The sequence below is a fragment of the Artemia franciscana genome, unplaced genomic scaffold, assembly GCF_032884065.1.
Source record: "Artemia franciscana unplaced genomic scaffold, ASM3288406v1 PGA_scaffold_49, whole genome shotgun sequence".
NCBI classification, from domain to species: Eukaryota; Metazoa; Arthropoda; class Branchiopoda; order Anostraca; family Artemiidae; genus Artemia; species Artemia franciscana.
In genome coordinates, this window is record NW_027062689.1 from 1,179,092 (window position 1) to 1,191,648 (window position 12,557).

At 38.7% G+C, this 12,557-nt stretch overlaps 1 protein-coding gene and 1 long non-coding RNA gene across 2 annotated transcripts in view; one reads left to right on the forward strand and one right to left on the reverse strand.

Annotated features, from left to right (window-relative positions):
- LOC136041906 (NFX1-type zinc finger-containing protein 1-like) overlaps window positions 1–2,852 on the reverse strand; it is a 99,189-nt gene extending 96,337 nt beyond the window's left edge. Inside the window, exon 1 of the mRNA XM_065726702.1 lies at window positions 2,763–2,852. The gene's annotated coding sequence lies outside the window, so the exon portion shown is untranslated. The remainder of the gene's footprint in view (window positions 1–2,762) is intronic.
- Window positions 1–12,557, forward strand: part of LOC136041915 (uncharacterized) — a 444,858-nt gene that overhangs the window by 120,574 nt on the left and 311,727 nt on the right. The gene's annotated exons all lie outside the window — the stretch shown is intronic.

Consider the following 12,557-nt stretch of genomic DNA (forward strand, 5'->3'; position numbering starts at 1 on the left):
TAACTGGTAATTTAATTGAAAATTTGTCATTTTTAAGAGCTTAAAAAGTGCTTAAATTTGACTTTAATGTAGAAACAATTATTATATTCATAAAGAGCATAAAAAAAGGCATCAAGCAGCATATTCAGTTTATAGGAAAGCCAGTTATAAGTTATAGGAAAGTCAGTTTATAAGTTATATGAACTGCTATTACCCAAACATTAAATTTAGACAGTTTCTTTGTGAAGAAAGCAAGACTATTGATAAAAAAATTTCTTTGGTCACAATGTTGAGAAAGGCTTAAGATCATTTGATTATTACAATTTTTTGAAAACTGAAATTGCAAGACCTTTCATGCATAATAAAAATTACTCGTAATTTATTTTGGGAATTATTGATGATTTTTATTGATTATACATCAATTTGGTGCATTTTTATAAATTTTGGTCATTTATCTAGTCACATAGATGACATCTACTTGGCAATAACTAAAACCTACAAGGAAATATAATTTAAAAAATCTCTAACATGCAAACTGGTAAAATTCTAGTTGAGTGACTTCTTGCTTTCTCTGAAAGAACTAAGGCTAGGAAAATGAAACTTTTGGGGATGGGTCTACAGGCTAAAGTATACCCTGGGAGGGTATTTTAAAGTACCCATCTCCACTCCTTCTCCCTCTAGAGATCCCTGAAACTTGCTTACATGACCTATTGAAATTTTGACAAAACAAGATTTTACCTTAATTTTCAGTTACCAGTTGCTTTTTCTCTGCCTTTAGTTATGAAAATACAATTCCTGTTATTTGAGTAGAATTCTGAGCTGTATCATTGTTTTTTTTCAAAATTTAGGAAATGTATCATATCTTTAAAACCTTATAAATTAGGATTGACCAAACTTGTGAAGCTGAAAACAATTTTGTTGTATTTCATTCAAGCAGAAGATCTATTTTGCAAGATTTCACTTTTATGACACACATATTTTTGAAGGTCATCAAAGGTCAAAGCCTTCTAGATGGAGAAGTAGTGGAGGTAGGTACTTTAAAATTCCTTCCCTTAAATTACAGTTTGGAGTGAAATAAGGACTTCTGATCCTGTTGAATCACTCCTTGTGATGACAGTTGCACACATGGTTGATTAGATTCTGGTGCATCCCAGTAAAAATCTCCACAGTTTATCACTCAACTCAGCATCCAGACAGCATTTGAATACATTTGTTAATTCAGCAGAAACAGTGTTCTCCTTGAGGTTGTTCTAGAGGTTAACAATCCAGTTTGAAAAGAAGCTGTATCTTGCTCTAGTCCTTGCATGAAGTTTGCAGATTTGTTTTGGGTGTCATTGTGTTATGTGGGAGGGGTCAATCTCCAGGAGCTCATTTTCTTCATTAATAAAGAGGAGTTTGTGTGCCTGGATCATATCCCTACATTTCTGAAAAAAAATATCTTCCTGGGACATACTTTAGCCTATAGGCCTATCCCTGGAAGTCTCATTTTCCTAACCTAACCCCTTTCTTGGATAGCAAGAAGTCAATCTACTAGAATTTCAAATACACACTCTATAATGGTTATGATTTTGGATTTGAGAAGGCTATAACCCAAAGTGTTCTTATTTCAATTTAAAGGCTTGTTTTACCAGTCAGCATCTGGCATTTTACTTTGTTTTTTGATAGCTTTACCAAAAAGGTTCTAAAAACATTTGGTAAGTATGTCCTGGGAAGGTATTTTCAAGTACCTACCTCTACTCCTTCTTCCTCTAGAGGGCCCTGACCTTTAAAAATATGCATGTTATAAAAGTGAAACCTTACAAAATAGATCTTCTACTTAATTGAAGTACAACAAAATTGTTTTCAGCTTCACAACTTTGCTCAATTCCAATTTATAAGGTCTTAAAGATATGCATATACATTTCCTAAATTTTGAAAAAAAAAAAACAAAAAAAAAAAACACATTGATATGGCTCAAAATCCTACTCAAATAATAGGATTTGCATTTTCAGAACTAAAGGCCAAGAAAAAGCAACTAGTAACTGAAAATTGTGGTAATATGTTGTTTTGTCAAAATTTCAATAGGTACAGACCTGTCATGAAGGCAAATTTCAGGGCCCTCAAGAGGGAGAAGGAGTGGAGGTGGTTCTTTTAAAATAACGTCATGGGGTATACTTTAGCCTGAAGACCCACCCCTGAAAGTTCCATTTTCCTAAAGTAAACCCTTTCCAAGATAGCAAGAAGTCAATTAACTAGAATTTGACCAAACCATTTTAAAAGCCTTTTTCTATGTCCAGATTATTTTTTTTGCATTTTTTTCCCAATTACTATATAGGCTATAGAAGAATTGTCAGCTTGTGGCCTACTTCTCTATCATCTACAAACTAATATGAAATACCTAGCAAGCAACTAAATGACAGGTTTAAGCCTTTTGTAGCAGAACTAAGCATAGGATAGGAATCCTACCAAATGAGTAGGCTATATTTTTTGTCTACATTATAGTTTTCATTTACTCATTAATCATTGTCAATTACAGGCAGTTTGTATTTCTTTATTTTTTTTTTTTAGGTGCATGATATATGGCTTATAAAAGATACATCATTTAGAGTAAGGTGGATAGCAGCCTATATGGTTTACTTGTTAATGTGAAAATTGATTAGGCCTACATGAATAATCTAAGCCTACTGGCCAAATTTGTGAGATAAAACATTTATTGGTGCCCATACTTATCATTTTCAACAAGGCCAAATAATTATCCTTAAATGTCATTTTAAGTAGCTTCCCTTAATGTATAAATCACCTACCTGGACTTTGAGGTTAGTCAAAATTTATTTTCTATCCCCAAAATGAGTCATCCTTTTTGTTCAAATTTTAACTATGTTTCTTCTAAATGCAATGCATAGTTGCGAAATCTAGCCGAACGTTATATTTCTATACCTTAATACAGAAATAATATGAAAAAAAACTTCGTTTTCTTGAAGAGTTAAAGAGGCTGCGTCCCAAAGTTGAACCTTAAAACGTACAGGAATTAGGAAAGGCAGTTGGGGGACTGCCGCCCCCCAAATCCCCCGCTTTTAAAGACTCTTTTGTACAGGTTTTTTTGTTGTGGGGGGCTGCCCTGCCGCCCCCGCTCTTGGTTTCGGAAAGGCCCTCATTTAATCAACAAAACAAAAAACCTGTACAAAAGAGTCTTTAAAAGCGGGGGATTTGGGGGGCGGCAGCCCCCCAACTGCCTCTCCTAATTCCTGTACGTTTTACGGTTCGACTTTGGGACGCAGCCTCTTTAACTCTTTAAGAAAACGAAGTTTTTTTCATATTATTTCTGTACGTTTTTCTACAATCCATGGTGGATGTAATTTAATAATTCCTGTACTGCTCGTTCAGGAATTAGGACTGCCTCTCCTAATTCCTGTAAGTTTTAAGGTTCGACTTTGGGACGCAGCCTCTTTAACTCTTTAAGAAAACGAAGTTTTTTCATATTTTGTGGGAAAAAAAACGCCCGATTAGGGACTTGAACCCTTGACCCGAGGATTAAATGTACCACGATCTACCGACAGAGCTAACCACCTGCATGTGTGTAAATATAACTTTTAAATAACTTTTAAAAATTTCAAATTAACATGGGCTCTTATGGAGAGAAATGCGTTAATTAAGTAGCTAATGCGTGGTTTCTGGAAAACAGGGAAGGAGTTATCGGATCGAGCTGAAATTTCGCGGATAAGCTCCTGGGCCGTAGAGGACCTTAACTTGTGAATTTCAGCCCGATCGGACAACGTTAAAAGGGGGGTGGGGTTGGAGGGTCGAAACTTTCGGGGGGTTAAGATTTTCCTACAAAACTTTCCAGGAAAATTACTCGGAGAATTCCGCATCGAATGAGGCTTCGTACACCCAGATCCGATGTCGGCTGTGACTTGTAGGCATCTAGGAAAAAAAAGAAAATGAACATTAAGTGGCTATGCGTGGTTTCTGGAAAACAGGGAAGGAGTTATCGGATCAAGCTGAAATTTCGCGGATATGCTCCTAGGCCCTAGGGGACCTTTACTTGTGAATTTCAGCCCGATCAGACACTGTTAAAGGGGAGCTGGGGTTGACGGGTCGAAACTTTCGGCCAGATTTTTCCCATGAAGGAAAAGTTGGAGGGGGATGAAATTTGGCAGGTTTCTTAGTTGGAGCCCAGGCCACGAACTGGATCCCTCCCCATCCCTCTGCGACCACTGGAACCGAAGATCGCTTAACATTGTCGTGGGTCGCCTCATTATAGAGGCACGAGTGTGCCTCCTTGATTACCTTAATTAGCACTTCGGAGCAAATTAGTTGCGAGAACTGTGATGCTCCGTAGTTGATGATGGCGATAGATCTGGTTGCTGTGCTAAGGTCAAGCGACAAACCATAGGGACTAGAGAGTGCTGGAGAGATGCGATTTAAGCCCACTCGGTAACGGTGATCATATGGTAAGTATGGTTCAAGGACCATTCTCCAGCGATTTAGAGTTGGCACCGCAGCACAACAGCAACCTCGAATAGAGTGTGTGAGATGGTTGGGTATGACAAGCTGCATCATCCTCCAAGCTAACTCTCTATTGTCTTCCACGACTGTTATGGTAGTGAGGGCTGGGAGAGGTTTTCCCACTGGAATCTCCTTGGTTTAGCCTCCCATTCCTTGTCGAGCCTCTTTTTGAATTCCTCGGGCGAGGTTGCAGAGACTGTCTCTTAGCTTAGTTGGTTCCAATCGTTCACCACTCGCTGGCTGAAAAAATCTAGTCAGACTTTGATGTTAACGCTGGATTTGAACAGCTTTTTGGAAAGTCCTCGTGATTGCTTTTGGTGGGGAGAAAAAGTGAACAGCTTCTGATCCGCCTAATGGAGGTACCCGTAGGCGAGCAGCATGTCGTTACGCCTACGCTGAAAAACGAGTGTTGGGAGGTTAACAGATTGTAATCTTCTGCAGTAGGGCTGCCTGCGTAAACCGTCGATGCATTTGGTGGCTCTCCTCTGGACACCCTCAACAAGCTGGATGTCTCTTTTGTAAAAGGACCAGCGAGAAATGTTCCGAAATCTAGGATTGGCCTGACAGGAGCTTTATATAATTTCAGAAAAACTGTGAAGGATCGACTGCTGCCGGTTCTTTTTAGGAGTCCCAAATTTGCATTTGCTTTCGACACTGCTTGGGCGGTGTGCTCGTGGAATTTTAAGCTGTCATCCAACAGGACTCCCAGGTCTCTACCACTACTAGAAATAGGAATCAAGACTGTTGATGACGTTTTGCCGTCGTGCATAGTGTACTGGTGCTAAGGATTACCATGGCCGAAATGAAGAGTGACGCACTTTGAGATGTTGAAGGACAGAAGCCATTTATCTGCCCATGCTTGAATTTGGTTGAGATCGGCTTGTAGGCTAATGTTGTCCGCGGTACCAAATAGCTTGGAGTCATCGGCGTAAAGAGTCAATTGTTTTTTTGTTTCATTTACCAGGTCATTGATATAGATGAGGAATAAGGTCGGTCCGAGGACAGTTCCTTGAGGGACGCCGCTCAGAACTTGGCAAGGTGTTGAATAGATCTTTTCTCCGTCCGTGGTAAAGAGCCAAACCTTTTGCGTTCTGCCACCAAGGAAGTCCATTAGCCAGTCGACTAGTTTTTTATTAATGCCCACGGCTGTAAGTTTGGAGTGCAAACGACTATGGGGAACTTTGTCGAAGGCTTTGGCAATGTCTAGTAGAATTAGGTCGACAGGAAATCCTCTGTCAAGAAGCTGAGTAATTAGCTCATAAGTTTCGAGTAGGTTGGTTTCGACTGATTTCCCGGGAAGAAAACCATGTTGTTTGTCCGAGATAATGCTATCGGAAACTAGGTGCTTGACAAGTGCGTCGTTGACAATTGTCTCTAAAACCTTAGCGACAGCAGACGTAAGGCTTATAGGTCATAGTTTTCAGCTTTAGACTGGTTACCCTTTTTGAATTTGGGTGTAACATAAGCAGTCTTCCATTGTGAGGGAACAACTCTGCAATCGAGAGAAAACTGAAATAGATGGCACAAAGCGGGGGAAATCTCGGTGGCTGTTTCTTTGAGTAACCTCGGGTGGATTCCGTCGGGGCCGGCTGATTTGTTGGCATCGAGGTTTTTTATCCTCTTTTCCACCATAGGTACAGTGATAACAACGGTACTCATGGGAGACGGTATGTCGTATTTAGGAGGGGGTGGAGGCACACTATCTGGTTCTGTTGTGAAGATGGAAGCGAACTGGTTGTTTAGTAAGTTTGCTAGTTTCTGGGTGTCAGTCACTTCTCCTCCATCATCAGTAGTGAGGCGTTTAACACAGCGTCTAGCGTGGTCTTTACTAGAGACGTAATTCCAAAACTTTTTTGGGTTACTCTTGCATTCATTGGCAAGTCCAAGCTCAAAATTTTGGTACAGTTGTTTAGTTAAGTTTCGTAGTCTGTTCCGAGCTTGAACGTAATTTTCATAGTGACAAGGCTTATCTCTTTATTTTTTTTCCAGTGGCGCAATTTGCGATTTCTTTGTCTTTTGATGCTAGGGGTCATATACGGTAATGTCTTCGGTACGGGAACCAGCCTTTCTGTCGTGTTTCTACTCTGAATCTCGGTGACAGCTGTCAGGAATTTCTCCCACTGGTCGTCGACATCGCCTTGAAGTAGCTCATCCCAGTCGATAAGTCTTAGCTCCTTTCTGATCGCCTCGTAATCTGTGTAGACCTTTCTTTTGTATTTACTTTTCACTGGACGTCTAGAGGTGATAATTTCTATGGCAAGATGGTCGCTTTTCCCAACTGGTGGTAGATAGTTTACCTTTTGAATTGCTTCATTTCTGTTTACAAACACTAGATCTAATATCTTGGGTTGTTGGGAAGGGCGAAACCGAGTTGGCTGGTCAATTAGTTGGTAGGCAGAAAGGTCGTGTAAAATCTCAATGAATCGTCTAGCGTTAATTGGGCTATTGGCAGTAGGGTTGTAAGGGTACCCGTCTTTCCAGATCAGTTCTGGAAAATTGAAGTCACCTCGGACAATAAAATCGCCTTTAAAATTTTCAATAGCTAGGTGGAACATTAACGAGACAGTGTTCTCAGTCTCAATGGCTGAGAGTGAAGACGGGCTTCGATAGATACAACCGACTCTGAGAGGGCGTTGGTGCTGGTCTTCATCAGTAAGGTCAAACCATACAGATTCGACGGAGGCTGAATTTGCCTCAATGCTTAGCTCACGTACTGCATAGGTATTTTTGATCAGAGCCAGAACACTACGTTTGCATCCTGTACAAGAAAGGTTGGAGACGACTCGGTAACCAGGCATATTAATATGAGAATCTTCTAGCCTCGTTCTTGAATTCTTAGGACAAACTTCTGTTAATAAGACCAGGTCATAGTCTTTTTGATACATGAGAATCCTAAGCTCCTGTAATTTGTTTGTTAGTTGATCAACGTTAGATATGAGAATAGAAAAGTCAGGACTTACATGGTGACTGTTTTTTTGTACCTGGTCCCAGCTGATCCTCTTTGATCAGCTCAAAGGGGGTAGCATCCAATTGAGAGTCTAGAGAGGTGATACTGGAAATGTCAGTTAAAGATATCAAGGATGCATCCGTTGCAGTCGAGGGTAGCTCATCATCGCGCAAGAATACACAGGAACTTTACCGTAGGTCTTGGGCACTATCACTTAGTCCGAAACTGTGCTCACTATAACTAGACACTTTATTTACAACGCTATATACAAGTCCCCTATTATGCAGATTTAGTGCTGCATGAGCACCGACTGGAATGGGGGTACTTCCCTTTGGCTTGGTCCGTTTTTTGACACAATTTGAAAGTCATGAATGGCTAGGTTTATCTCCCCTGCGGCAGTTCTGGCTTTAAGCTCTTCTACAAGCGTTTTATGGAAGGCGCGGCCTTCCCTTGACATGTCGTTTCTGAATTGTATTTCACCTTCCTTCTCAAAGGATTTCTGAAGAATTTGCTTTTCTAGTGCAAAGGAACTAACTTAGAATATGACTGCTGATGGGCGGCTACCCGATGGTGGCACCGCGGATCCTTCTCTGGTGCGAGGCAGGAGTCTTCGCACGTTGGTTACTGAGTCGCATTTTATACCAAAATCATTATCTAGGATCGAAAGAATAGCTCTGCTGTCATCCTGGGAGGGCTGTATATCATAAGGGACGACACTGTTTTTTCTATTCTCTCTGTCTTTTCATGATACCTGTTCTTTATAATACCTGATTACGTTGGCTCAGCCATTTTTGATGTATTATCGGCGATAGTGTTTGAAATTTTGTTGTATTTCAGGCTGAATTTTTCGGAGATGGCCTGTGCAGAAGATAGGAACGACAAACGTTCAAAAGGCCATACTAGTACCAGCGGGATTTTCGATCCTTTAACTGCTAGGGACAGGTGATTTGTCCGCTACACTTTTCACAGGTCTTATCTACTGCAGAATGATGCTATTGAATTAATGTTGATGATTTTGTCTTTTACTTATAAAAGCTGTTATTTTTTTAACCACACTTGAAAATAACAAGAGCAGAACCAATCAAAATCCCATACACAGCAAAAGGCATCCGATCATGTCTCCCCAAAACACTATACTCCCAAACACAAGCAAAGGTCTCACAAGAGCCACATACCAACCTCCAACGCTTTCCCCTGAAAATAAAATAGTGTATGACCTCATTACAAGAGTAAAAAACTCTATGAGACAGATATTCTCAGAAATTTCATTGTTAAGAAATTGGATTAGCCAAAAAACCAAGCTTTGAAAAAACGTCCCAGTATGTTGATGGTGTATTCCTGGATTTAAGCTCAAGACTAGAGAGCATGGTTGAAAGGCACGCTCACAGAGTTCAAAGTATAAATGAAATCCGAATAATAGTAAGAGAAGAAGCCTTCTCTTTAATATTATAATCTAATGTGTCTGGAGTTTGCTGGTATTCAAAACCATCTTTCACATAAATTGCACACCCCAGCTAGATTTTTGTATGTTTTTTGTAGAAGCTGGTAGCCATGAATGAAGATATCACTATCCTGGATTGGCACATTTCTTTTTGGTTTGACTTCTACAATACATATAATTGACGGCTTGCTCTGCAGTGATAATTTCTGAAGTTCACTGAGTTTGTTTAGAAGCTGGTCAGTATTTGTGTGCATCAGTGTCAATTCTGGGGTAATACTGTCATTTTTCCGGGCATGCTTCTTGCTGATGCCAGCAAGCCTATTTTGAGAGTCAAATTTGTCAGCTGGGGTTTGAAGTCCGTTGTTAAATTCAGAGCTGCTGCTCATGGTCAATTATTTTGTCAATTGTTTTACCCACTGACCTGGATTGCAGTCCCTGTTTGAGTTGTTTGGGTAGTACCATTTTCTGTGCTGGTAGAGTCGATTCAGTCTTGCAGCAGGTCTTTGTAACCTTAGGATGTCATTTTGGAAGAATGTTAGGAGAATTTCTTTCTTTTCGCATGAGGCCTGAACAATTTGCCTTTTCAGATTAAACTCTGATTCAAGGAGCTGGATGAGAAGTAGTTGATTTCTGGTATTGGTTTTTGCAGAATGTTTTCTTTTTTCTCCAAGTCTTATGGCCTTCACAATTATAAGCATTGGAAGTTGTAGCTTGTCGTAAATTATTTCTTTTAGTTTGCTGATGTTCTCTGAAAGATTTGTTTCTGGTATATTTTTCACCACAATATTTTTTTTTTGTATTGGGTTTTTCTTGCAGACACAAGGCTTCTTCTCTTAATATTATTCGGATTTCATTTATACTTTGAACTGTGTGAGCGTGCCTTTCAACCATGCTCTCTAGTCTTCAGCTGAAATCCAGGAATACACCATCAACATACTGGTACATTTTTTCAAAGCTTGGTTTTTTGGCTAATCCAATTTCTTAACAGTGAAATTTCTGAGAATATCTGTCTCATAGAGTTTTTTACTCTTGTAATGAGGTCATACAGTATTTTATTTTCAGGGAAAAGCGTTGGAGGTTGGTATGTGGCTCTGGTAAGACCTTTGCTTGTGTTTGGGAGTTCAGTGTTTTGGGAGGACATGATCAGATGCCTTTTGCTGAATACAGATTGTTTTCCCATGGAAAATTATATGTTGTATGTTTAAGAGTCGGTAAACCTGACAATCTATTTATATGCACAGACAATGGGACAGCGAAGAATATTGTATATTCGCAAGTTTTACGTAGTTACTAACACACACATATATATATATATATATATATATATATATATATATATATATATATATATATATATATATATATACATATCTTTATTCAAAGGTGGGACACAGGGACACAACTACAATAGCGTGTAACTAATAGTTAAATAATAAAAACAGTTGAGAGAAAGAGTCAAGCTTTAGCGTAAAGAGCGGGGCGTTGATGAGGAAGCAGTCCCTTTCATATACGAAGTAATTTCTGTTCGTTTTAAGTTTTAGTGTCGCTCCTTACTTTCAGCTAAAAAAACTTTTTTTTAAAATTTAATTTCTGAACGTTTTTGAATCAATGCATGTTTTGATTTTGGCTCTCCGCAGAGGAATAATTAACACGAAATTTGCAAGTTTTTTTTTTGGCTTAATGGCTTTCTCATAGTTTTGATAGAATGATTTTGAGAAAAAAAGGAACGGTGGAGGAAGCAAGTTGCCCTGCTTTTTTTTTGTTACTTAAAAAGGCAACTAGAACTTTTAATTTTTTACGAATGTTTTTATTAGTAAAAGATAAACGTAACCTATAAATTAGCTTACGTAACGAACTTTTGTAATCTATATTTTTATTACATATATGAGGGGCTCACCCCTTCGTCGGTACCTCGCTCTTTACACTAAAGATTAAATTTTGTCCCAGTTCATTAAGAATGGCTTCTGAATCACAAAAGTCGTAGAATAAATAGTTGAAATTACTAGAAATACTTTAGCGTAAAGAGCAAGATATTAGGAGGAGGCGAGCCCCTCGTATGCGTAATAATTTTCGTTCGTTTTTAAGTTTTAGTGCTGCTCCTTATTTCCAGTTGAAAAAACTTTCATATTTATTTTTTCATTGTTTTTTTTTTAATAATGCTAGAAAATCTTGCACTCCCTTCATGGAAATTTCTTCTTCCATGACCAATTCCTCCATGAAAATTTCCCCCAACATATCACCCTCTTGTCAACCCCTCCCCAAACCAAAAAATCACCCTGAAAACATCTGTACACTTCCCAATAAGCATTACTATATGTAAGCACTGGTCAAAGTTTTTAACTTGTAGCCCCTCCGACGGGGACTGTGGGGGAGTAAGTTGTTCCGAAAGACATAGTTATAAGGTTTTTCGACTACGCTGAATCAAATGGCAATCTCAGAATTTTGATCCGTTGATTTTGGGAAAACAATTAGCGTGGGAGGGGCCCTAGGTGCCTTCCAATTTTTTTGGTCACTTAAAAAGGGCACTAGAACTTTTCATTTTCGTTAGAATGAGCCCTTTCGCAAGATTCTTGGAACACTGGGTCGATACGATCATCCCTGGAAAAAAAAAACCTTCAGACAAAAAGTACAAAATTCCACATTTTTGTAGATATGAGCTTGAAACCTCTACAGTAGGGTTCTCTGATACGCTGAATCTGATTGTGTGATTTTCGTTAAGATTCTATGACTTTTAGGGGGTTTATCCTCCTATTTTCTAAAATAAGGCAAATTTTCTCAGGCTCGTAACTTTTGATGGATTAGACTAAACTTGTTGAAACTTATGTATTTAAAATCAGCTTTCAAACGCAATTCTTTTGATGTAGCTATTGGTATCAAAATTCCATTTTTTAGGGTTATGGTCAATATTGACCTGGGTCGCTCCTTACTATAGTTCGTTACCACGAACTGTTTGATTTTAACTTCCCTGAAATCAACTAGCAACTAAAAGACTCACAAACACACCCATTCATCTCACTTCTTGAAGAAAGCTTTCTCTCACAACTGATCACAGAACCCACTAGATGCAGAGCAAACGAAAAAGAAAATATCCTTGATCTCACTGTCACTTGTAGGCTAGAAACTGTAAATAGAATCACAATACTTCCTCCACTAGGTAAAATTTACCAATGTAATACTTCTGTTAATTTTACTCTTGAGCAAAGCCATCCCCACTATAATCAAAGGATAGAACTTTAAAAACTTATTAATTCTAAGTTTAAAGAAATGTCCCAAAAAATAGGTTGGACTATCCTGGAAATGGGAGAAATTTACAACGAAAAATTTCAGTTCTTCTGTGATGTCATAATCCACTGCGCAGAAGCTTTTGCAGAAAAGAAAAACTTCCACGCACAAAGACACAGCCCCACATGGACCCAAAGTTCAAAAGACTGATAAATTTCAAGAAACGGAAATTTAATAAACTAAATGAACTCCAAAAACATAATATGAAAATAGAATCAACTAAAAAAAAAATAACTGAGCAAGGAACAAGGTGAGAGAAGCAAGTAGACAAATTAAAAAAAGAGAGGAAAATTGCTGTTGATGCAAAATCAGACCCTAAGAAATTCTGGAAACATGTCAATGCAAAGCTGACTACAAGCAGAGAAATTCCTACCTTCATAAACAAACATAGCCCATCTGCAAATTCTCAGTCTGAAAGGGCCA